Source organism: Triturus cristatus, chromosome 8 (genome assembly GCF_964204655.1).
Source record: "Triturus cristatus chromosome 8, aTriCri1.1, whole genome shotgun sequence".
Lineage (NCBI taxonomy): Eukaryota > Metazoa > Chordata > Amphibia > Caudata > Salamandridae > Triturus > Triturus cristatus.
This window is the reverse complement of record NC_140591.1, coordinates 1,375,809,380-1,375,836,794: the sequence shown is the minus strand read 5'-3', so window position 1 is coordinate 1,375,836,794 and position 27,415 is coordinate 1,375,809,380. Positions and strand designations below refer to the sequence as shown.

General features: G+C 43.4%; 1 long non-coding RNA gene across 2 annotated transcripts in view; it reads right to left on the bottom strand.

Moving 5' to 3' along the window:
• LOC146805782 (uncharacterized) overlaps window positions 1-5,649 on the bottom strand; it is an 84,727-nt gene extending 79,078 nt beyond the window's left edge. For both annotated transcript variants that reach the window (XR_014967508.1, XR_014967509.1), the window contains exon 1: window positions 5,458-5,649. This is a non-coding gene — a long non-coding RNA (uncharacterized LOC146805782). The remainder of the gene's footprint in view (window positions 1-5,457) is intronic.
• Window positions 5,650-27,415: the final 21,766 nt, after the last annotated feature.

Here is a 27,415-nt window from a genome sequence, read left to right as displayed (position 1 = left end):
GCCCCTTAACGCCGATATCGCCTGGATTTCTATCACCTCTGCGATGCGCGTTGCTGATAGTGCGCTCACCGGGCGTTGGAATCCGGCGAGAGGCGGCGTTAATTTTCTGCACACTAAACACGGACAGCAGTAATTATCACTGGCCGTTGTTAATATGCCCCTAAGACAGCTAGGTTTGAGAATTTCAAAGTACGCATGTCTGGCTGGCCGGCCCAAGATGGCCGGCCAAAGAGACATTCAGATTTTAAAGCACACAGCTCCCTGCGGCTGCCACTCAGCAGCACTGGCCCTGCCACGTCCTGACACTTAGTTTGGGACGGGTTGCTGAAAAATAAAACGGTAACAGATAAACTTTATTATCATTTTGTTTTTCAGCTCTGTGGCTTGTGTGACGACGCTCCTCCGCTGAAATGGAGGAGCCGCCCCTGCGTAAAATTAGTCATGCCTTGTCATTATTATCTGAGCCACGTCTGACTCAGCAGGCTGTGCTTCTCCAGAAGTTGAATCATGATCTGACTAGAGGGTTGAGGGCTTGGCTAACCTGGAAGGGAGCAATGGATTCCACGTTTTCAATCAGGGTCACTGGGACTGGAAATCTGGAGCCAGGATTTGATTCCCTTTCAAAATCATATCATGAACATCTTTAAATAGAGTGGCATATATAAGAATCCAATAAGAATGGCAAATGCAAAAGTCCTGAAGGTGCCTTGCATTAACGCATGTTCTATGATAGTGCATGTTTTTACGACATGTTCCACCTCCTGGAAAAGAGAGATCTGGACATTTTGGTGACTTGGGTAAATGCTGACTTTGAACAGAACACTGCTCTACCCGAAGGGGGGGGGGGGTCACCATAGTGGTGGGAATCCAGTAATTATCATGAAAAGTTAGATGAATGTAAATTCCATCCAGCTAACTAAATTCAAGTCGCTTGAGCGGTTGGCATGTAAGTGTACTTCATCTCCCAACACTTCTTTTACAGTGCTACAAAGTCCTAAGCAGACATTTTGGGAAAGTTGTTTGTATTGTTTGCAGCCTTCTTATAGTCTGTATCAGTGTTTGATTGGTCAGTAGGTGCCTGTGCTGCAGTTTGGGTGTGGTCTGTCACAGGTGATCTAAATCAGACCTCATTGTCCAGCCCTTGCTTGGATTACAATTTGCACGTGCCAACGTGCCAATGATGTGTATTATGGAATTTGAGTTTGACCTCATTATTAAATTATTTTAATCCTGATGTTGGTTGAAACCCGGAGCGGCCAAATCATGCATTTGTTTTTAATTGTATTAATTATAACTATGCGTACTGTTTTCCTTTTTTCCGATATCATTCCATTTTAATATATTTTATTGCACTTTTATGGTCTAGTCTTAACTAGACGAAATAAAGGGCCTCATTTACAATAAAATGGTGCAGCGCTGTACCGCAAGCAATTTTGCAGTGCCCCGCTGCATCATTCTATAAGTACAGAAATGTCCTGTATTTACAAGAATAGGGTGCATTCCTGTACTGACCCCTGCACCAGTGCTAAAAAATCAGCCTAGCACCAACGCAGGCAGTCTTATGTCATGTTGCAAGGCTGCCTACAACATGGAAAGAGGAAAACATTTGGAGAAATAAGGATATGTTTCCTCGTTGCGCCTCCCTAATGCCACCCCTGGGTTGGCGTTAGAGTCTGACGCACTCCCAGGTTTACAATTCCTTGTAAATCTGGGAATGCTTCAGATTTGATGGGTGTTGCATGGTAGTACCCACAGCCGCACCCATGTTCTGTGTGAAAGTGGCACATATTTACAAGGCCATGAAAAGCCACGCAAAGTGGCTTTGCGTGGCCTTATAAATATGCTGCGGCACATTGCGCCACAGGGGCATCAAAAAGGTGACACTCCAGCGGCGCAAAAGTGCCGGTGGGGCCTTGTAAATTAGGCCCAAAGTTTTTGTGAATTTGAATTGAGGGTGACCTTAGGAATAAGTGCTGCAAGCCATTTTATATCTTGATTGGGTTGGGCATCACCACTTACTTAATGGACGTTTGCAATATAGATAAATATGTTGGGGCAGATTTACAAGCCCCTTGCGCCGCCATTGCGTCACTTTTTTTGACGCAACGGTGGCGCAACCAATGCAGCCTATTGACAACATGACGCATTTAGGGAGATGCGTCACGTTGTAAAGCCCTGCGTCACATTATACCTGCGTCAGGTATGATATATGCAGGGTGGGCGTTCCTCCGCAGGAAGGCCTCGTAAAAGTAACGCAGTGAAATCCACTTTTAGGACGCCACTGCGTCAAAACTTTACGCCTTCTTGAAGCAGGCGTAAAGGAGTTAGGCACTACAATAAGTATAGGCCTCAAAATACATTGCTGGAGTTGCGCTGTGCTTACGACACAACTTCAGCAATGCATGACTTTTAGGACAACAGATGCATCAGAATTTCTGACGCATCTGCTAATCCTTGTGCCATGGAGCACTGTATTGTAAATACAGCGCATCCATGGTGGCGCAGGGACATATAACGCTGGTGCAAGGAAGCTGACGCATCTATGCAGATGCGTCAGTTCCTTGTAAATCTACCCAGTTATTGTTTTGTTATGCTGTTGGCAACAGCCTCCTAGCCTGCAATTATTTGTCACTCCCCTTTCCAGTTTGGCTTTTATCGCATTACTTTTTTTCTTGAAAATCCATGTAATCACTAGCACTGTCTGCATCCTTTGCAATTTCACTGAACAGCCTGCATGAGGCGTGCGACATTGGCATAAAGCCATTGCTGCCCATAACCCCCGCTGCGCATTGCCGAAACTGCTCTCCAAAACGTTATTAATGTCAGGACAACTAGCAATATACAGCATCAAAGCCAAAATTATGAAGAACAGTTATCTCAATCATGCTGAAAAAAAGGAATATAATGTAGTACATTCTCTGTCAATAGTAATTTCATTACGTGGAGCAAGAAAAAAACATTTTGGGAGAAATCTGCAAATTATAAAGCAATTGTGGTAAACGCATAATTATGCGGTGAGTGCCATTAAACGACATAAATCCATTGGGCCTCTGCATTGTTTATTGTTTTCTCAACATTTTATTTATGAAAGAAACATCGAGACCTAAACATTGTAATTTTGATCAATGCTCTTTATTCCAAACAATGAAGAAAACAGCGGGGCTTATTTACAAGCCCCTTTCGCCACCCGTACGTCACTTTTCCAATGTTGAGCATTACGCAAAAGTGGCGCAAGGGACTTGTAAATAAGTCCCAGCATTTTTAAGCTAACTGCCCCTCAATAAATATGTTAAATAAAACGTGCATAATGGGACGTAATAATTGGGCATATTAGCAAGGGCTGGCGATATAATTATCGCCACTTTATTGTCCGTTTTTGGGCGAAAAGCGGCGATAATTATATCGCAATATCATCAAGGACACGCTAGCGCGTGTTTCCTTGATGTAGAGCCCGTTTTTTCACAGCCTCGCCTCGCATCGCTAAAGAAATGCTAAGAAGGCGTGGCTGTGAAAACAACACATGTTAATATCGCAAAGGCAGCTTCGCGATATTAACAAGGAGGTGCGGCGATAAAAAAAATCGCGCTACCTCAGCCTTAACTCAGGAATGTGGGGGCATATCAACAAGGGTTTTATCTCTGCTTTTTTGGCTTTAAAAGCCCTATCAACAACAGGGTGCTAACATGCAAATTTGCATGTTAGCACCCTTTTACTCTACGCTTCCCCTTGCATCTCTAATGAGATGCAAAGGGGGCGTTCCAGAGTAAAATAATAGGAGAAATGTCGCTAAGCGACATTTCTCCTATTATCAAGAATGTCGCTAACCCTGTTAGAGACAAAAAAAGCAGCGCTAACCGCGGTTAACGCTGCTTTTTTACATCTGGTATTTTTCTGACTTAGCCATGATATCCTATGGAAGGTGGATATCATGGCTAAGTTTGCCTGTCCCTATCAACAAGGTAACGTGAGATTATCGCTGGGTTTCCAGCGATAATCTCACGTTAGCCTGTTAGTGTGAGGATTTTTAACGCTATTGAGATAAGCGTTGCTAATAGCACGCTATCTCAGCGATAAAAATTCACGCTAGCCGGCGATAATTATCCTAGCGCTAAGTGCGCTTAGAGATAATTATCGCCGGTTGTTGTTGATATGCCCCTTAACGTCTGTTAAATTCCTGACTAAGGCATACTTTTAATGGGAGATGGATTATGCTGATAGGACCACAGGGTCCTATCAGCAATGTTACCGCTGTTTTCCATTGAAAACACCGCTATCGCTGAAATATTATCGCCATAGCGCTATGCGTTGTAAATATAGCGTTATCATGGCGATAATATTCAGCGATAGCCGGCGATAATATTTCTAACGCTATGTACGGCCAGCGATTATTATCGCTGGCCGTTGATAATATGCCCCGTGGTGCTTTATTGCTATCTTACGGTTCTGGTGACATTTACAAACCGCTTGTACTCCAATTTCTAGTTAACTATGTCACCAGAAACCTTTAATGAAATATTGGACCATACCACACGGGTCCCCATCATGTTTTTTTCTCTTGCTCTCCGTCCCTCTCTCTCTCCAGAGAGAGAGTGTTCTATGGTGAGACAAGGATCTACAGAAAAAGTGCGATAGACGACACTATTTGTGAAAATAGTGAATCAGACAAGCTTAAATATCGGTACCGAAGAAACGTATGCATTCTTTACCATTTTCTATTCCTAGTTATATTTTTGCTCGTTCAGAATCCTGACACCTGGTGGTAAGATTCAGGATAGTCCCGTTCGATGACAAAGCACAGTGTTGTATATCTTTGGCGCCACCTGCAGTTTTTTTAATGCAATTTTTAGAATTCAAAGACAATGGCCGTTAGTTAAATTGATTAATCGAAGCACGAATGTTAGTGACGCTGGGGGCATTTTATCCGAATAGTTTATTAAAAGAGCTGCTCAGAACATTGAAACTGTTGATTCATTTCCAAAAAGAGGTAGCGTGCATTCGCTGCTTCTCCTGGGGCATAGAAAGGCTTACTTGTAAGTTAAGAGGAATGTCTTTATTCTCACGACTTGTATTTGCTCCTTTTGTTTGCATGCAACAATAATATTTTTGGAATATTTTGCGCATATATGGATTAACGTTTTGCGTCTTCTATTTCCTTCTACTTTTTTGTTTTTGCAGTGTGATATAGCGCCTACTTGGCCCAAGAGCATCGGAGCACGTGACAAGAGCACAGATTAAGTTGCACAAGGTCAAATTCATGTTGTTTTCAGGCACCGGAAGATCAACTGTTTTGCCCAGAATCACAGGATGCCGAACCGACGCTGGGACTAGAACCTGACTCCCTAGTTCCAAAGGCGGGAGAACTTTGGTAACGCGATATAGCCTTCCCGCTGGCAATCAATCAATCAATCAATCAATCAATCAATCAATCAATCAGGGTGGTTAGAGCGCACTACTCACCCATGAGGGTCTCAAGGCCCTGTGGGGTGGGCGGCGGGTGCAGCTCCGGCTCAGCTGGCAAAACCGTTTTCGCTTTGGAAAAGTCAGTGGACTCAGTCTTCCACAAGTCTTTAGTTCAGGGATTTCACCCCAAAATTGAAATTTAGGCACCTACTTTTGTGCAGTAAATTGTCAATGGAGACGGAACACTTGTTGGTCGCTTTCATTCATTTCTAAGCAACAGCTCGGATAATGCAACAACCTTGTCAAATTCTTCGGTAGGCACTGCTCGATAGACGCTAGATGGCAGTGTAGGATAAGTTGGGGGAATAGCTCTACAATTTACTGACCGCTGTTTTTTTTCCCTTTTAGTGTTCTTCATTTAAGGTGGACCGGGTGAGTTGTAGGACGTCAGATCATGTAGAGGCGGAATCATTTAGGGAGCGCATTAAAAAAAAAAAACAATACTGATTGGTACACTAATACATCTTTAACAATATATAATAGCTCATAGTATAAAAGAGCATCGGATACTTTATATTCGCACTAAAATGCACTAGAAATCGATCGGTTTATGATCATATGTGGCTCTTCCACAAGGTGGCGCACTTCATGCTAGATTAAGAAAAGACACGCGTCAAGCAACGCGAATGACTAAAATAAGGTGCAGCGCGTGCAGCAACCTGCACAGTGCATCTCGGCGCTGTAATTCAGACCGCCAGCGAGGAGAAGCACAAACAATTAAGAAGGACGCGAGGGCAGCCAGGTTGCGCAGTGCCTGGGGAACGGCTTAGCGAAGCCGAGGCGTGAGATAGCAAGCACATGAGACCGAGGGACAGATTTACTAACATTTGAATCAACACGGCACAGAGCATAGTGCAAAAGTCATCCTTTCATTACAAATTATAATTCCTAGACAACCCTCTGGACTTTCCCCTCTTTGCATGTGTGCTGTATAAATGCTGTGTCATGAAAAGTTTGGAGCAAAAAAAAAATCTATTTGACTCCAACCTCAAGAAGGCGTATTGTTTTGGTGCTAAGCATCCTTGATGCAAGGTAGTGCATAGGGCCACTTTGGTTCACTTTAACACAACTTTCCAGTGTAAATATACATTTGGACTATACATTAAATAACAAATCAAAACTTTGAGCTGGTTTGTGTCAAGTTTGGTGACTTTGAACCTGCACAAAGTGATGCATTTTTCATATGGTTTGAGGTTATTTTATTTCAAATGAAGTGTGGTATTTAAACAGGAGAACGCATTACCAATATGCAGGAGAATGACACATGGGGTTCAAACAGCAAAGCAAAGCATATGGCATCAAAGAATAATAACAGTAAAAACACCTCTTGTCTCCGGCATTTCAGATTCAAGAAGCTTCTGTGGTTTGTCAGATTTGGATGGTTGTAAATGCACCAGCAGCTCCTGCCTGGTAAAAGGACATAATGAAACTGACATATTTTACATACTTAGGCCCTGATTCCAAGGGCTCATTTACAAGAAAATGACACAGCGCCACAAGTCATTTTGCTGCACCAAGCTGCATCATTTTCAAAGCACAGGGATGCGTCGTATTTATAAAAATACGACACATCCCTGTGCTTCCATGCGCCGGTGCAAGCACCCTGCTTCATTTTGCGAGGGTCCCTGCGCTGCGGGGATGATTGCTTTTGTGCAGGGAAGGACACCTTCTTGCACAAAAACAATCATTAAAGGCATTTCCACTTTCTATGAGTGCTGCTTTCTGCAGCATGCATAGAAAAAGGGAAAAGCTAAGAGAAATAAAAGTATTTCTCCTCATTGCACCTCCTTAACGCTTCCCATCAGGTGGCGTTAGAATCAAACGCATTCCCAGGTTTCTGATTCCTTTCACGTAAATGCATTGTACTGCGTGAAAAGGGCACATATTTACAAGTCCATGAAAAGAGACATAAAGTGGCCTTGCGTTGTCTTGTAAATATGCTGCGGCACATTGCGCCTCGGGAGCGTCGCACGGAGCGATAAAAAAGCGACACTCCAGTGGTACCAAAGTGTTACAGGGGACTCGCAAATGAGGCCCTAAGTTATTTTGGAATGCTTTTAAACTCACCTGTTAAATTAGGCTATGCTGGGGTACATGATTTATTAGGTGCTATAAATATCTCCTATTCTGAGTTTCTGTGGAATAACAAGTGGATATTGGTGTTTACTGCACTAAAATCAGGATGGTACTGCAAATGCCATAAGCATTTCTCTTGGAAGGTTTAAACTGAAATTTAATGGCGGATGAGATATTTAATGCACCCGATATTTACCGGATGCTGTAAATACAATCAAATGCAGGGCTCTCAGTTGGATACAAAAACAGGGGGTCTCTCAAAGAGGCATGGCTTTAAAACACATAACCTAAAAATCTGTGCTTAGCAATACAACGAATGGGAGAGGCATTGTCATGAGAACACGAGTTCATAGGGTGTGAATCCCACAAATAATGTACAAAGACGATGACAGAAATGTCGAGTCTTTCACTTTAAAGTGTTGTAGATCCTTTTATTCTTTGTTCACATACAACAGCCAATGTGTTTCACCCATGCGGGCTTCTTCAGGGCAAAAATATAGGACCTGCACACTCCACGAGTTGTAGTCCATATGGTGTAAGCTCGGTTCAAAACGGCACTTGCTCAAAGAGGTTTGCACTTTACCGCAGGGTCTGCACAAGTGTTCTCATTCCACATGAGCTGACTCCAGACTTTGCCCCCTTCAAACTTTCCCACCTTCATTGCCATTCATACCAGGAACCCAGCACTTCAGGAACTCACTGTCATAAAGCCCCTCTTGAGGTCCAACTTGCGGCTTGCCCCCCATGACTCATCAACAACCACTTTTTCTCTAGAAAAGTCCAAAGGAAATCTTTCCATCAGGTCGAACCTGGTCCCTGTATCCGATCTGCTCTCTATCAGGGTAATGTTTGACTTTGACCCGGTGTAGAGTGAGCAGAAAACTACAGTTGGTGCTTTGTGCTTTTTGGTGCTATTTTTGATTCAAACTTTAAAAATTCATATCTCCGATTCAACTTACTGGATTTTTGTTGTTTTGATCTCATTTTATTTTAAAAAACTTACTCTATTTTTCTGAATTGATATGGGATTTTTTTTTTTGTTGTGTTTTCACTTTATTATTTCTAGTCTGCTGCAGAAGTACTTTACACAGTGGGGCAGATTTATAATAACTGACGCATCCCTGCATATCAGCAGGGATGCGCCAGTTATTTTGCGCCCCAGCTCCGCCATCATGGATGCGCCGCATTTATAATGCGGCGCACCATGGGGCAAAAACGGCACAGATGCGTCACACATCTGTGCCGTAAAAGTGGCGCATTGCTGGAGTTGCGTCGCAAGCGCGACGCAGCTCCAGCAAGGCTCTGGGGTGCCCTATCTGCACAATGCTGCGTCAATAACCCTGGGCGCGACACTACGCTTCGCCCACGTAGTGTACGTAGTGCTGCCTGCTTCGCAGTTTTCGAAGTAGGCGAAGCAGGCAGCGCCTACGCACACGCGAGGGCGAAGCGTAGCTGCCTGCCGCCCATCACCCGCCTCCCGCCCGCCCTACTTTTAAAAGCTAAAATTAATTGGTAATAAAGCAAATTAAAGGCACTTACCTGACGCGCGGCGTCTCCCGGGGCTCCCTCTTCCTGGTTTTCAATTTTCCTGACAAATGCGCATGCGCGGGCGTGACTGCTATGTAAAGGTAGTGCGATGTAATGACTGCGTTGTAAAGGTTGTTTCCCCTTCCAGAGAACTTTTTAAGGTGAAATCCCTCACATCAAAAGAGCCGGAGGCCTCCCCAAACTCCTTTTCTTAGAAGAGATGCAACTATCATGAAACCACAACCACACACTCACTACCAGCGTAAGGTTTGGCTGCAGTACAACTATAATTGCTTCCTATAAAAACCCACCCCTATCCCGTGCACCAGCACTCCATGTATTAAATAATGTTGAAAACTAAAGCATTTGCTTAATTGCGATTCATAGTACTGCCTGAATAAATATGCAGAGGTTTGACAGATATTGTTGTTCAATGCGACCTTTTGAAATCATTGTATTGAAGGATATAAGTATTTGATGTGCTTTTAACATCATTGTGATGTTCATTGTATATCCTGCAAAAGAAAAGGCTTGCAGGAATTCAATGCCGTTTATAGATGGAGTTTCGTTTGAAGAAACTGCTCGCAAAGAAAAGAACAAACTTCTTTGGTTCGCGAGCAGGGGAAAAGACGCTAGGACATTGCCGGCAGTGTGCGTTTGAAACGCAAGTCACATCCTGACGTTAGGCGGCCATTTTGGATGTGGCACTCTATAAATAGCCACACCCAACTTCTAGAAGACACTTAGCCTTCCGCTGCTTCCAGAGTCAACACCTGATTCCGGAAGAAACTTACCTGGTAACTCATTCTGCTTGGTTTCCTGAGAAGAACCTTGGAACATCCCTGCAAAAGAAAAGAAGAAAGCTAAGTACTTTTTAGTTATTACATGACGTCCAACGCAAGAAAGCTGCAGCGTCATTTTGGTTAATTTGAATTAAGAAACAATTTTTTGAGAAATTCATATTGCTTCCAATACAAAGGAGAGACGGCGAAGAATTTCTACATAATTACAGACTTTGGACTTTAAGATCAAGAGACTCTTCCCTGATAATATTTGTGGTTTTGTGAGTGTTTTGTATACTTTATTTTGTAATATCTTTTAGCGCAAAGTGGTGAGAAGAGAGAGTTGCTGAACAAAAATATGTAGTGGTAAAAAACAAATTTAAACACGATAAAAAGTTAATGAATCATTTAAGGGGATTGTAAGAGGAGACAGTACTTATTTATTTGCTTTATCACTACAGGGCAAGTCTGCGTTTGTCATATCAACATCCATTCAGCAGCTGTCAAGTTTTCTAGCGCACTACCAGCTGAAAACCAAAGCCTCTCGATCATCACTCAACAACACAGACGTGAAGCAAAACACCTGTAGTTCGCAGGTAGGAGACTGTAAAACTCAATTTGCTCAGAATAAAGTCGGAAGATATTGTAGTTTAGAAATACGTCTGTGTTTAAGAATTCTCTACTAAATACTCCTTCACTCTTGTTGCCTCGCAGGTCGACAACAGGAATTCAGTATAGTCCCGGATCCTTCCCCCCTCCCTAGCTTTATCGTGTAACCTAGTGGTATTTACTAAAAACACTGGTTGTTCGGTAGGGATTTGGGAAGTCCGGCACATAACGTCTCTGCATACTTCATCAAGACACCCTACAGGTAAGAGTGTCTTCACTTGTCTGACAGCAACAAAATGGCAGCTTTTTTAAAAAACAAGATGGAAAACATTTCTAATTCCATGATAGAGAATGAGTACAACCCAGACCCTCAAGTCAGTTGCTGAGCCCACATCGAGACCCACACTAAAGGCTTTTCCAGAAATGAACATAGACAATACAACCAAGATCTTACAAGGCATTAAATCAGGGTCCCCTTTAGATCCCATTCCCCCCCACATCCTGTTACGGGGGGAGATACCATCCTGACAACAGCCACAGTTACTTAACCTTTCCCTCACACAGGAGATAATGCTGAAATCCTGGAAACATGCCATAGTCCGCCCTTTGCTCCAAAAGCCACAACTACATCTAAAGGATCTAGGGAATTTCCGCCCAATATCACTCCTTCCCATTTTAGGAAAGATGGCTGAAAAACATGTTAACCACACGCTGTCCCAGTTCTTAGAGGAGAATGAGATTCTTCTCCAGTCCCAAATGGGCTTCAGACCAGCGCACAGCACCGAATCTGCCCTACTGCTTGTCACAGAAAAACTGAAGAGAATTCTTGACTAAAGGGGTGCTGCCGCCATCCTGCTGCTCGACCTGAGCGCAGCATTTGACACGGCGGATCACGAGACACTCTCTCTCAGGCTAGAGAGAGCAGGGATCCAAGGCCTCACGTTAAGGTGGATAGTGGCATTCCTGAAAGACAGATCCTTCCAAATCACAGAAGGCGGACACTTCTCTGACAACTTCAAGGTCACGTGTGGGGTGCCACAGGGCTCCTCCCTCAGCACCACACTGTTCAACCTGTACCTGCAACCTCTGGCCAAAATTGTCCAGGAATTTGGGTTGTCAACCAGAACCTATGCAGATGACACCCAACTGATAGTCTCAGTAAAAGAGGACCCCGACTCTAAACTCAACTAAGTGTCTCCCTGCATGGAAAAGGTAGCCAGATGGATGACACGCAGCAAGTTAAAACTTAACGCGGACAAAACAGAACTAATGTTCCTAGGCAACAAGTTAACACCACAAATCACTATGAACTGGCCAAAAGAACTAGGACATCCCCCTGGGCATAAGAACTCCATAAAAAGCCTAGGAGTGTGGCTAGACTGCAACCTCACAATGGAGTCCCAAGCCAGGGAACTAGCAGCCGCCTGTTTTGGAATCCTGAGGATGCTCTGAAAAGTCATGGACCCCATTCCAGAGGAGGCCCAGAGAACTGTGGTACAGGCTCTGGTGGTCTCGCACCTCAATTACGGAAACTCTCTCTTCCTGGGTTCACCCAAATACGTGGTGAATAGCCGACAGGTAGTTCAAAATGCGGCAGCCAGAGTACTTAGAAACACACCGAGACAGGAATCAGCATGAAAGGCTCTGAAATCACTTCATTGGCTGCCAGTGCAGGCCAGGATCAAGTTTAAAATGTTGTTCATAGCACACAGGGCCCTAAATGGAAAAGAACCAACCTTACTAAGGACCCTGATCACACCCTATACACCAGAAAGAGCCCTACAATCCTCCTCAGTGCACCTGGGCAAAACCACCAGGATTAGGAGATCTAGATGGGAGGAAGATCATTTACACATTTAGTGCCGAAACTATGGAACTCTATGCCCGCAGATTTAAGACTCATCATAGATGAGATGGCCTTCAGAAAGAAACTTAAAACCTGGCTATTCCCAGGTTGAGCCTTGGATCATGCTCACTCCTGATCCATAGCGCTGGGAAGCCCTCGGGCAGCTATGCGCTCTATAAAACTCACAAAGATAAATATAAGCTATGGTGCTGTCGTAGACATTTTACCATGGTATTTGGAATTTGGGTTGACGTCTGAGTCCTGAACTGTTCAGCCTGCCCAGCCAAGTATAGTTCGAATACAAAATGATAAAAAGAGCAGAGCTACATTACATATACAGTTATTTTAAAACTGTTACTTAGCCCTTATATATTTAGTGTATCGTGATAAAACCTATAGCATCAGCAAATACCTTGATAAACATGAATATTATACACAATCAATACTAAGTTAAAAAAGATCATCATACAAGTTTAAAAGCATTTCTTCCTTCAGGACGGCAAAACCCAACACATTTCCATGGCTAATCAAAGGTCTTTCTACTGCGTACAGCCCCTGCGAAAAAAACTTGCAACCCCATAACATATCAGGGGTATTGACAGCATTTTCAGATATTTCAGGGCAGGTCGTATTTGTGCAAAATAACAATTTCTTTTAAAGAGGTAAGATATATTTAGACCGTAAATCACTATAAAAACCGCAAAAGACCATAAAGTGCAGCAAATCTTTTGTCTGAAAAATCATCACAGGAACATGGCTTTAGGGTCCCCAACTTAGAGAAACTCTTGGGAACCTAAAGTTATTTTATTATTTTGTAATATTTGGCTTTATATTTTGCAATATTAGTTTAGTCGATATTGTGTATCGATATTTTTGAGCTTTTATTTATTTATTTATGGTTAAAAACATTTTTGTTTACACTATTTGTGGTATTGATATTAGTAGAAATAGATATTTTTAATGGCAAGATTTTGATCATCCATATTTATGTTGTTGTTAATTAAGTATCGGATGACAATATTTTTGTAGACAATATTTTACTAATATTTTTATGGATCATTATTGTTTTCAATGATATTAAGTCATTGATCCAGGCAATGGTCTACCATTCTTGCCATGAGTCCATTAGGTAAAGTGGTGGTGGCAGTGCACCATTTGTTATTTCTTGTCAGTGTGAGTGCCACCTATATTGCCCCAAGGGCTACTGCTGCAGAAGATGAGTGCCCTGCTGCATTAGCCCAAAGGCCATGACTGGCCACAAGCCCGCCAAGCATATTGTCTAGCACCTGTGATCTGGAAAGCAGCTAGACAGGCATGTTGCTAGGTCTGAATCTCGAGAATGTGTAGAAGGTAATCACGTTGGCATGAACATCAAACTCACCAGTATCGCATACTCTCTCTGAATGAACTGAGAGACTTTACCTAACTCTACTTTCTGCCAACATTACCTTGTTGGCTAAAAGACTATTTGACTAACCTAGACACCAACCTCTGTGGTAATCACTAGTGATTTGCACCTATCCTTAGCTTATGCTCGTGCCCATATCATTACCTGAGTCACACACAAGAAAGAGAGGGGTGAGTGGTACTCTAGAGAATCTGCATTTCATTAGATCCTGCAGGGGTTACACAACTCTGTAACTGAGACTCCCCCCCACCCCGGATTGTATCATATTTCATACTGCTGTGTGATTAGCACCTCCATGAGAGTCAAGTGCAAAAAGGGTTGTAACTTACCAGTTTGCAGAGCCATAGTAAGATTAGCCCAGGACACTGATGATGAATAACGTCAACCACTATGGTTGGGGCCCAATTGCCACTCTACGCCAAGTGACCCTATGAAGAGTGTTTGACAGTGCTAAAATTAACAACAAAATGTTTTTATCTTTTCTTTATTGTTCCATTGTACATAATACATGACTGTCTGTTAATGGTAACCATGTACAAATTTTGAAAATGCACAAAAATGCATTTTTCAAAGTGCCATGTAGCACCCATTTGCACCCAGGGCATGTGTGCTCTTTACATGTGCACAATTTGAATTTTGGGGGTGCTTCAGGGGGCCTTAGGCCCCCGGGCACCCTTGGCTTTGCATTTTTTAATTTGCGATTACCAATTAGGTAATCACAACTTTGCTAATGCAAAACCATTCGCACCTATGGCCCTTTTGTACAATAGGAATGAAAGGAGTCATATTACCTAATAATGATTCACTATTTACCAAATTTCTATTAGCTAATATTAAGGAATCACAAAATATTTTGAGATTCCTACATACATAGTATTTTGCGATTACCAAATAGCGATTTGGTCAAATTCTCCATTTGAGAATCGCAAAAAGCTTTTTACATACATCTGACCCTTAGTGATTAATCTCAGTTTGGGAGCAGCTAGAAAAATTAGTCAATGCCCCATTTTAATAGTAATTTCAAATCCAACTTATTGGTTCAGTTAGATATTATATCATTATTTTGAAAATTACACTTCTGCATAGTTGCCATTTTCCTGCCTAAACCGAAAGGGGGCTTTCTGCCATGGTCCAGTGTTCACCTCAATACTGATTGATTTCCTGTGATGCGATATGGATTGCAGTCAGACAGTGGGAAAAAGGCTTAGGTGTTGAGAGGTGTTTTACATCCTTGAGCAGGATGAGCTGGGAGATGTCTATGGTCTTTCTTTACTTTTTCTTTAAGTTTTAATGAATTGTTAATAGGGGGGAGTGCAGGCGGGTGGGGTTACTCTAGAAGACCCTCGCTTGGTATCCAGTGAAGAAGACAGTATTAATAAATGGGGATACCCAGTATCGTGCAGAACCTGGGGACAATATCGTGAAGAGAACAGTGGTTCTGCCACAAGTTTACTTAACATCAAATATACCTTTAAGGTTAATTATCCCTTTACTCACTTGGGATATCACAAATGTTTCTTCAAAAATTGGCTAAAAACATGGTGATAATATACTAGCACAAATTAATTGTAACTTACAATAATTTAATAGGCCAAATCAAAGGATTAACTCATGGAAAGTCAAGTACTACACATAACAATTAGGGTGAAAGATGTGTGACACAGTGCATTATTGTGTATATAACGTACAAACATCATGACACTTACATTAAATACAAAAACAAATAATGAGGAAACATTTTTAAAAAATAGAGTGAAAAATACATATATTCACACATTGACCTGTAATTTAGTTATACAATTTATAAGGTCACTGTGGAATGTACTACTTCTAATTAAGCGTCGACGTTTCAAACCTACTAAATGTTGTGCTTTAATGGAGCATCAAATGAGGATCTTCTTCAGGACTGGAAATAAATGGGTATGGAGCATCCACCAATGTGGTTCACTAGGAATCCAAATTAGTAGTCCTATCAAGGAGCACAGCCGTCGCTCTTTGTAGTAAGGCAATCTGTCCAAGTGGGGGCTCAGCTTAATTCTATGTATAAATTTCACATAGTGCCTTTAATGGGAAAACCCACTGCATGGAAATGTCCGTGGGCTTTCACTTCACAGGCTCTTGGATGTATTTTTAAGATTTATTAAGTGGGCTTGACATTCGACTCCAGTTCCGGAGTCTGCTCTCGTGGGCTCTTTAGGCGGCTGGGATATGGCATAGACATCGGGCTTTCCAAATTGCCCTGTGTCACGGGTAGAGACACAAAAGAGTCCCGTATTCTTTCGTGGACTCTGAAAACAGCTCGCAGACCACGTCGCTGCACCTGTGTTCTCTCCTGAGGAAGAGGCACAGCAGTGGCAGTCTCTCTATTATCATTCACAATCCCCTTTACCCCTCTCTACTGTAGGTGGATTATATAATTAGCTTGCAGTGGAGTTTGGGATTTGGGTAAAGTTCTTCTGCTCCTGTGTAAGTCAAGTTTCAGGTGCGTGATACTGACAGATTGAAGTGCCATTTACCAAAAAATTTCACCAGGGCAGAATGGCTGAAGGGATAGATGTTAAGGCATTAGCAACGGTTTTGGAAGGGTTACAGAAACAACTATGTGAGAACATGGAGGAAAACAAGACACTTAGAGACAAGATTAGGAAGTCAAGTCAGAAAACCAGGTATCTCCGACAGAAAGTAGCTGAGTTGGTGGGTGGGTCCAAGCCCATGTCCAAGGAACAAAAACCCCAGTGATTCTCTCCATCCCCTTCAGCCACTGAGTTGATTACACAGGTGGTTCATGCTTTTTTCCCCACAATTCCTCTCACAGGCCCAGAAAGATTTAATGGTGACCCCCATGAGGCTCAAATGTTTCTCACGCAATGCTCATTGCATTTTTTATGTAGGCCCATCATTTTTAAGGAAGATCAATCCAAGGTGGCCTTTATATTGTCCCACCTGAGCGGAGATGCCGTAGCCTGGTCTATGCCCTTGGTAAATTGTAATGATCATATCCTATATGATTTTCAGGAATTTAAAGTTGAATTTCTTCGTATCTTTGATCGGCGAACCATTTTACAGTCTACTGATAACGAGCTCTTGGATCTCAAGCAGGGGAATCGTGAGCTGATCTCGTATCTAGCGCTATTTAATAAGTTAATTATTTAAACCAATTGGCCTGAAACCAAGAGAGCAGCCATTTACTATAGAGGACTCAAAGATGAATTAAAGGATGTCCTGGCTCACATTCCCAAAAGACCCACTGATGTTTCAGAATTAATCGATTTGGTGTTACAAATTGATCAACCTCAAAACAAGAGAAAGAGCGAGCTCAGAATGATGTTCGACATTTTCGTCCTCGCTTCGATAGAATCAAGTCCGACACGGTGAAAACCAGTGAAGTCACGTCAGGTGAAGAGCCTATGCAAATTGGCACAGTGTGAGGTCTATTAACCAAGTAAGAGAGAGAAAAACAAAGAATTGGAAACTTGTGTATGTTCTGTGGAAACCCCTGGGCACTTTGTCAAAGAGTGTCCTAAGTAGCCAAAGAATAATTCTTGGGTAAAAGACAGGCCCCACCAGTAAGAGGAGTTGCTCTGATGGGCGCTTCAGATAAGGCAACTCCAGATACACAACTAGTCACAATTACATTACAATCCTCTGCCCCTCATTTAATCATTTCCAGCTTAATCAAGTTTGGAATGACTGAAGTGGATGAGGTCTCTGTTATGATTGATTCTGGGGCAACCTGAAATTTTTGTGATACAAAATTTGCCAAGTTGCTTGGTATTCACTTTATTAGGAAGGAAAAGCCTTAACCAGTCCGAGCAGTTGATGGAACCAATCTATCTTCGGGACCCATTACCTACAACACAGAGGAGATTTTATTGATTGCACCAGGCCAACACCAAAGTTTGCTGAGATTCAGCCTTATCGATGCCCCTCAATTTCAGCTCATCCTTGGTTTGCCGTGGCTTACCGAACACAACCCGAAGATAGATTGGGCCAGAAGAACTGTGGAGTTGAACTCTGAATACTGTAAACATCAGTGCTATAACTCGTGTATCACCGATCATCATCCAATCTCATTGTCTTTGTTAGCCGAGCAGTCTCGTGTGATTGGTACAGTAGAAGTCCAAGAGTTCCCCAGTGAATATCACGATTTGGCTTCTGTTTTTGAGGAGCAAGAGGCCAAGAGATTACCTCCGCATTAGGAGTATGATTGCAAGATCGATTCTGAACCAGGTGCTTCGTTACCATGCAGCAGAATTTATGCCCTTTCTGAAGCTGAGAATCGCCATTTGAAAGAATACTTGGACCAGTAGCTAGCCAACGGATTCATTAGACCTTCTCAGTCTCCAGTCTCCTCACCGCTGTTTTTTCATCCCCAAGAGGATGGGAAACTCAGAGTGTTTATTGATTATCGAGCCTTGAACCTAGTCACCAAGATAAACCGTTACCCCCTGATTTCCTAACTCTTGGATTAGGTAAAGGAAGTCCATATATACACCAAATTGGATTTGAGAGGGGCCTACCACTTGGAGAGAATGGCGGAGGGCGACAAGTGGAAGACTGCATTCTGAACTCGATTTGGTCTTTTTGAATATCAGGTCATGCCTTTTGGCTTGTGCAACACTCCTGCAGCCTTCCAGCACTTTATCAATGACTTTCTCAGAGAGCTTGTGGATCACTTCACAGTTGTATATATCAATGATATTTTCATATTCTCTGCAAACATGGAGGAACATGTTCTGCATGAGCGTGCGATTTTGGAGAAATTGCTTGACAATCAACTTTACTTTAAGCTAGAGAAGTGTGTTTTTCATACATTTCAAGTAGAATTTTTGGGTTTCATCTTGTCTCTAGATGGCATAGCTATGGATGAAGCAAAGGATGAGAGCGATCAAACATTGGCCCTCTCCTCAAAATGTAAAAGAAATACAAAGCCTTATCGGATTCACCAATTATTACAGGCGCTTTATCCTCAATATTTCTGAAAATGTTAGTCCATTGACCCGTCTTCTGAAGAAGAAAGAGAAGTTTGTTTAGAGTACTGAAACTGAAGAGGCTTTCCAGGTACTGAAAGAAACCTTAACTAAAACCCCAGTTCTTTTGCATCCAAATTCTGAAGAACCCTTCTTTGTTAAAGCAGATGTATCCAATTTGGCCATCTGAGGAATCCTGTCGCAAAGACACAAGAAAACTGGTCAACTTCACCCGGTGGTTTTTCGATCTCGAAAATTAACGGCTGCTGAAAAAAACTATTCAATAGCAGACAAAGAATTGTTAGCAGTAAAGGATGCTTTCCAGGAATGGAGGCATTATTTATGGGGAGCTAAAAACGAGACCACTGACCATAGAAATTGGCAGTTTCTGAAGTCGGCTCGAACTCTCCCCCCCAGACAATTGAGATGGTCCCTCTTCTTCGCAGACTATAATTTAGTTTTAACGTACAAGCCGGGAAGGCAGATGCTTTGTCTTATTTAAATACAGGCGAAGTTAAAGAATTCTCTAAGGAAGAACTGATTATTGGAACCATCTCGTACACTCACTTGGAAGACAGACTCAAGAATTCCTTTTCAGAAGAGGAGATGTTGGATTGGGTCAAGAAGGGTTCTGGAAGAGAAATTAAAAATGGGAACGCCATTATCAAGGAAACCTTTATGTTCCAAGCGAAGAATTACGTGAATAAGTCATTCAACGTTGTCATGATAATCTGTTGGCTGGTCCCAAAGGTGTGAAAAAGACACTGGAGCTGGTAAGACGAGAATTTTGGTGGCGGATGTTGAAGCTCAGGTGAGACAATATGTGGCATCTTGTGAGCAATGTGTCAAGGGGAAGGTCATCAGGCAGGCTTCAAAAGATTTACTTATGCCTTTGCCCGTAGCTTCTTATCCATGGCCTACAATCTCCATGGATTTCATTGTTGAACTGCCCTCCAGTCAGTGTTATTCTACCATATGAGTTGTGGTTGATCATTTTTCCAAAATGAGTCATTTTGTCCCGTTAAAATCCATTCCCAATTCTGCACAGTTGGCCATATTATTCAACCAACACATTGTAAAGGCACATGGGATCCCCAAGGTGGTTATTTTCGATCGAGGTCCAGAGTTTATCTCCCATTTTTGGAGGGCATTTTTTAAGAGATTGGGAGTTGATTCTCGGTTGTCTACTGGTTTCCACCCTGAGACTGACGGTCAAACCGAGAGAGTGAATCAAGATCTGGAGCAATAATGGCACCTGTATCTGATGGATCAAGAAGGGCATTGTCCAACCTTGATCTGGGCAGAAGAATTCGCCTATAACAATGCAGTACATTCTTCCACCGGTTAGTCCCCATTCTTTTTGAATTCTGGCAGGCATCCAAATATGTTAGTGGGAAAACTTGTGGAGGTTGTAGTTAGAGATTTGTAAAAGGCTACCAGGTAGCCACCAGTAATCTGGCGAAAGCAAAAGGTTCCTTCAAGAAGCAGACCGACAAAAAGAGTAGAGGAAATTCAGTTTATGAGCCAGGAGATAAGGTTTGGATTTCCACGCGCAATATGCACTTAAAAGGGAACAGGAAATTCCAGCCTCAATTTATCTGCCTTTTTCTGGTTGAAAAGATGGTAAACCCCGTCAGTGTAAAGGTAAACTTCCCCAGTAAGTTAAGAATATGTCCTGTGTTCCATGTATCATTGATTAAAAGAAATCCACCAGATTTTAGAAAAGATCTGCCACCGGCCCAAGGTCAGTTACAGTCAGAAGAATTTGAAGAAAAAAACGCATCTTAGATTCTAAAGGAAGGAAGGGAAGGTTATTTTATTTGATAGATTGGAAAGGCTGTGGCCCAGAGGAAAGATCATGGGAACACAGTTCTAATATTCATGCCCCTAGACTGGTTCGCAAGTTTCATAAAACACATCCAAAGAAGCCTAAGGAGGGAGGAGAGGGGGCTTTGGTGGGGGGTACTGTCAGGACTGTTTGGTTCCGGTCCAAATCTATATGATTCCATTCCTGTAATGGTCTAAGGCTAAAGAGGTTTCCTAGTTACTTACCTGGCAGGCTGTATCGATTCCCTTCACAGAGGCTTCTGCAGAAGTTATGCAAGCAGATTCATGTAGGTCCCCGGCGGCATTCCAAGATGGCGGCTAATTGATTTTCTCTCCTTGGTGAGCTTTCTAGTCTTCAGCCACTGGAGAAGCGTTCCTGTTAACGCGCTCGCCCTCTATGCGCTCGGCGCACTTCAACTGTCGAATCCTGTACAGAAGCAGCATTTTTGCCTTCGCGCATGATTTTTCTGTCAGGAAACTCATTAGAGGAGTAGCGTTTCTTTAACATTGCTCCGCCTGACTATCTCTTAGTATTTTAGTCTACAGCACCCCATAGAGAGATTTCCTGAGTCTCTCAAGTTCAGGTATTTATTAACTCAACATAATTTCTACTCTCTCAGTGGGGTAAATTCATTTTGGAGATAAGTTTGAAGAAGCGAAGACTATTCAAGTAAGTTGAGTAGTTGATTATTTCCAGGACTGATATTCCTTATTGTTTCTGGCAGTTGTATAGAGGTATACAAGAGACTATTAACTCAAAATTTGCAGAGAAAATTTTTAAGAACTATAGAGCTGAATCAACAGTTTATTGTGGAACTCTGCATTGAAATAAGCAGTTAGAATTGCCTTCTTCATCTGATATACAAATTTATTAAGCATTGTATTTCACAGTAGATATATATATATATATATTTGTACTTACCACCAGCAGTATTGCAACTGCAGTTCAGCAATCCGCTTCTATAAAGAAAGGACAAAAAAAGAACTAAAATATATTATACAAGTTCAACATGTACAAATGTCATGTAAACATTTAAGAGAGCAGCTAATCCTCTGAACAATACAGGTAATTGTAAATGCATAGTGAGAGAGATTGGCGATTAAGCATGGATGGGAGGTGGGACAAAGTGTGAAGTAGTAATTCTGTGTTTGTGCTTGCAGATGCTCGAGAAGACCCTCGCTTGGTATCCAGTGAGGAATAGGCACAGCAGTGGGAAACTCTCTATTGTCATTCCCAATCCCCTTTCCCCCTCTCTACTGTAGGTGGATTATATAATTAGCTTGCAGTGGAGTTTGGGATTTGGGAAAAGTTCTGCTGCTACTGTGGAAGCCAAATTTCAGGTGCATGGTACTGACACTTACCTCCGACACATTGGGATTGCTAAGAGGTCTTTAGAGGCCATGCCCCCCTTTCTCCACCATTCTGCAAACGCGTCTCCTGGAACACTACTGGTTGGGGGGTGAAGTCCACTTTACCTGTGAGGGACCTTGGGGGCCAAGAAGCCCTCCTCGTACCTTCTGTAAGTCCTATGCAACGGAATTCCTGAGAGCTGTTTGGAAGTCCAGCCTCTTTTCTCCACCACTCTACTAATGTGACTGCTAGTTAATAAGCCTTAGAAATTCACAAAAAAATATAAAGGTTACAGGGATGTTTTAGTTCGCAAATAGAATTAAAAAACTTTAGAAATTCATTAAAAAAACAAAGGTTACACTGACGTTATAATTAGCAAATATTTTAAAAACCTTAGACATTCACTAAAAAAAACAAAGGTAAGAGGGATGTTATACTTAGCAAATAGAATTCAAAAAAACTTTAGAAATTCACTAAAAAAAGGTTACAGGGATATTATAGTTAGAAAATAGAATTTGAAAAAACTTAGAAATTCACACAAAAAAACAAAGATTGCACAGATGTTACTGGTAGAGTCAAATTTTACTCACACAAAACCAGAGAAATTCAGCCGTTATAGTTAGCTGAGTTAACTATAACTTGCGCCCCCACAATGCACTGCTTATGATGACCTCACATATTACATCACTTATGACATGGTCAGTGACATCACTGATGATATCTCAAATGACATCACTGATATATATACACTCACTCCACAACATGCTCACAAAACCTGACAGTGGTGCATATGTTAGAACTTGACACCTTCCAACAGCACCTTTCCACTCCAATAAATGGAAAATGTACACTCCAAAGTTGATTGATGCAATACTTTAATCAAACATGTCATTCAGGGAAGTAGAACCACCCAATGCGTTTCGGTGTACAAACTGCCTTGTTCACAGGTGATACAGGCCCCCATATCCCACTTAAGTGATCAACATGAAAGAAGGGCTACTGTGGAAATGGCTAATACATAACAAATATACTGTGACGGTCATTCTGTGATGTGCTCATACTTATAAACCGCGCTGTAAGGATTACAAAGACTTATCAAACAGCAGCTATATGACAAATCTAACAATCTTTGATTGTACAAATGTGTGCCATTTTCCCTGTTGGCCACAGTATGATCAAATCTCCTAAATAGCGGTTTGTACATTGTTTGATGCCTGGTAAAAGTTGGGAACGTAATCATGATTTAATACTGAAAACCACCCCTGACAACACCGGTGTTGGGAATCAAAATAATACATATATGTTAATGCATCATTGCAATAAATAAACTGTACTGTACTTTGCATCCAGTCAAATAGACATATAAGCCATCAGAATCAGTATGGATCCTTTGCAGTTCCACATTTAATGTACATGCAAACTGAAGATCTGTGTCGCCTGCCAGGACATAAGTTGGTAATTCCCTGCAGTTCATGAGTTCCTAAAAACAAGCCCAAGTGGGCTAAGGGTGATAAATTACCCAAACTCTATATTTTTGGTGAGCAGCTTTCAATATCAGCGACCTGGATTCTGCTTGTATATATACTATGTTACACCTGGGAGAAACCGGTTATAAATAGGGGAGGTAACAAGGCTTGAGTGAAAATTACGTCACCGTAAATAACATCAATATGTACATATCACAACACTCAAATGAGTGTAGAAAGTCATAAAGTTTACCCCAAAAATAATTAGACCTAACACAAGTCCCCCCACCCATTTGTACAAAGGCGCAACAACAACATAGTCTTAACTTAAAAAGATGCTCAGTACTTATTGTCAGTGTTTCCAAAAAGCCCTGTGTGAAAAAAAGGGGAAGAGATAAGAATATATCATTATCTTGCTTGGGCCAAACAGGCTTTCTCCCAGAGGGTGGCCACCAAATGGGAGACTTCTGAATTACTGAATCAGTCTATGCACAGGTATGTAATGTTAAATCAGTGAGTGAGGTTAAGCATTACCTCCTCCTGGACATGCCTAAACAGCACCATCGCCTCTTGACATATCTGAGGCTGGATATATTCCATCAGCTCGTATTTCCGAAAGGGGTATGGTTCAAATCATCTAACCTGTGCATATAGTACTCATTTGTCTGAAGTTTTTTACTTTTCACCACAAAATCCTAAGGCCCCTTTTGATTCCTGAACAATTTATACAGATAAGACCTGCATACCTCTATCTTAAGTTTTTATCTACTCCCAACTGTGCTTTTTTGCTTCCCATTTTTTGTCTGGCATGCTCCACGCATGCCACCTATTCTATTTCTATTTATTGGATTTATAGAGTGCATGGCTGCCCAAGGGCTTCCCAGTGCTAAAAGAGTTCAGACAGTAAACAAGCTAAGCCAAAATTATTGTGGGAAAAGCCAGGTTTTTCAAATTCATCCTTGTTAGAAGGGCGCCCTCCGGGAGCCCAATGGTGTCGGACCGACCACCCCGAGAGCCGCCGTTCCATAGGCGAGTAGCCGAGCGCCGCTGAGAAGCCTCCTGGGCGAGGTCCTTCTCCTATGATCGTATCAGCCAAGCAACCCCACCACCACAAAGGGACACCACCAGGGTATTTATTCTTATAAGATTTTATCGGTTATCAAGGCAGGTTTCCGTGGCAATATTTACAGGTGGATCGAGGGATCCAAGATAGTCTCAGAGTCTGGTGGGAATGGGGTAGCGGGACAGTCTCAGTCTTAGCCTGGTACTGGACACCCTGCGCCTAGCTCTCAATCCTCGAGCCGGGGGGGTCCGGGAACCGGGACTTCGTCCACTCGGTTCAGGGGATTGGGGCGGTGAGGTCGAGCCGCGCCGAGTTTCAGCAGGGCTCCGATGGTCTTACTTCTGCGAGGTCGAGCCGCAACGAGGTCAGCAGGGCTCCGATGGTTTACTTCTGCGAGGTCGAGCCGCGACGAGGTCAGCAGGGCTCCGGTGTTCTGGGAGGATCCTCTTCTCAGCAAAAAGGGGGGAGCCGCGACGCAGTCAGCAGGGCTCAGAGGTCCAAGGTCCAAGTAGTGAGTCTTTCTCCGTAGGGTCAGCCGCGATCCGATCAGCAGGGCTCTTGACTCCAGGATACAACTGCCGTCCTGGCTTGAGGTTGCCCCAGATATAGGTCTGGAGCCCTTTGATGTCCGGACCCTTGCGCCTGGGGGCGGAGGGGCCGGGATAGGAGAGGCCAGACACCCAGCTGGAGAGGCACCAGTGCCCAGGAGGGCCGGAGGGCAATTGAAGCCAGGCGTTGAGGGACGGTTGGGGGTCCCATCGAAACTCCCCTCCTCCGGGATCAGTGGAGTGGCCACTTGGTACCCCCTGGCCGGATCTTGGTGCCTCGATGTCGGGGCTTCGCTGGGGCTGAGGCCGGGGCGAGCCGTGTCGCGTAGGCTGGTGCGGGTAGCAAAGTACAATCCGGAGGGACCCCGAAGGGTGGGGGCTGCCCCCGTCGGGTCGGATGAGAGGGTTCGGGACCACACCACGAGGCCAACTGTGGCACAGACAAGCCGAAGACAGCCAAATTAATGTGTTGAGGGAGGTAGGGAGGAGCACCTTTGATGTGTGTGTGTTGCCAAATCTGGAAACTACGTGTGCCCTTGCTGCAGTGGCTGCAACAGCAGGTGGCATGTCCTGGGAATTATGCCACAATATCCACACAAAGACTAGGATGTCAGAAAGGACTACTGCAACAGGTGTATGTCAAGGAAGGAGTTACCGGTTTGCAATGGCACACACAGAGACAAAGGATGCACAATCACCAAAGATGACTGACACCGGATCATGAAACTGAAGGCCAAGCTGTGCACAGGAAACACACCCCAGAAGGTGTTGACGGCCCGTGGGGGGGACTAACATGCCAAAACACATACACAGCCATGGACATCATGCACAATAGAGAATCAAATACATGAAGAACAGCATGCAGGTTGCTAATCTACACATAGACTCATATGCACAATCCTTGACAACCATGCCAGAGATGCCACATGCACAGTGGCAAGAGAACTGCATTGACAGAGATGAGGCACCTTGGAGGCTGAGGAACACCTTTATTACTCATGCTCACACCTATGCAAAAGCATCAACATTAACAGACTCACAGGTCTATTGGATTAACATGTGGGACCTACACCCGACACCCCCTTTGCACCACAGATGCTGTAAATCCATTGTACTGGCACACAAGTGAAGGGGTTGAGCCAAACATCCCCTGCTGCACACGGAGAGGCTGCAATTCCCCATTGAGCATCATATGGGGATGTCCCACAATATGTCCACCCATAGCCTCCCGTATGTTTCAGAGGGAAGTTGTACACACATTGATGCCTTCATCACAAACCACAATCCCATAACAGATGACTGTCACGAAGTGTGACTATCAATTCATGTGAGTCATGCCACATGTCATGTGCCCCATGGTGAGTCGACATGTATGCATAGTAACATAACCTGCACAGGAGCAGTGCCCACACATTACAAACAACTACCACACCCAAAAAGCCTTGCTGCAATCCTTACCTAAAGGAGAATTTTCACCATGTCCGTGCATGTAACGCTGATTCAGCACACGTTGCATTACTCATGAGGAATAGCAGGAGCACAATGATGCCACGAGCAGACAGCATGCGCAAATACCTGGGGATGAGAGACACACAAGAAGCCAGGAAAAACATAGTCATCCGCATGCATGGTCATGTACTCTACATGAATAAGGTTGACACCATGCCAGTTGTCAATTGAGTGTGTCAGCTAAAATGTGTGGAATGACATCAGCACTCGAGTGACACATCAGCACACACCTCAAAGTCACTTAGCATACAGTCAGCTGGACACACACATTGCAACACATGCCACACAAGGCTCAAAGCGTGCACACTCAGACCCAGGGACTCACCATTATGAGAAGAAGTTGCGTATGAGCTGACTCCGGATGTCCTCCTCCTCCTCCTCCTCCTCCTCCTCACTTGCCTCATGACCAAGGCCGTCGTCCTCCACGGGTGGATGTTCCTGCTCATCGGGATCCAGGATGAGTGGCACAGCTTTCTCCACTGCCATGTTATGCAGCATGCAGCCCACGAGGAAGATTTTGCAGACCTTCACCGGTGCATATGGGAGGGACCCGCCGGTCTTGTGGAGACACCGGAATCGGCTCTTCAGGAGGCCAAACGTCCTCTCAATCACTCGCCTGGTCTGCCGATGGGCGTTGTTGTAACGGTGATCTGCAGCTGTTCTCGGGTTGCGGAGAGGCGTCACCAGCCATGGCATGTTGGGATAGCCAGAGTCCCCTACATGGAAACATCATGTAAAGAATGGGTCAGGAGATGCTGTCACATACTAAGATAACGCTGAATACTGGACAGAGTCTACTCACCAACAAGACATGCTCGTTCGTTGTGCAGCTGCAGCATCATTTCTGGCACCCTGCTACGCCTCATGATGTAGGCATCATGTGCTGACCCTGGAAAACGTGCACAGACATGGGAAATCACCATGTTAGCAAGACACACCACAAGGGCATTAATGGAGTGGTAATGTTTACGGT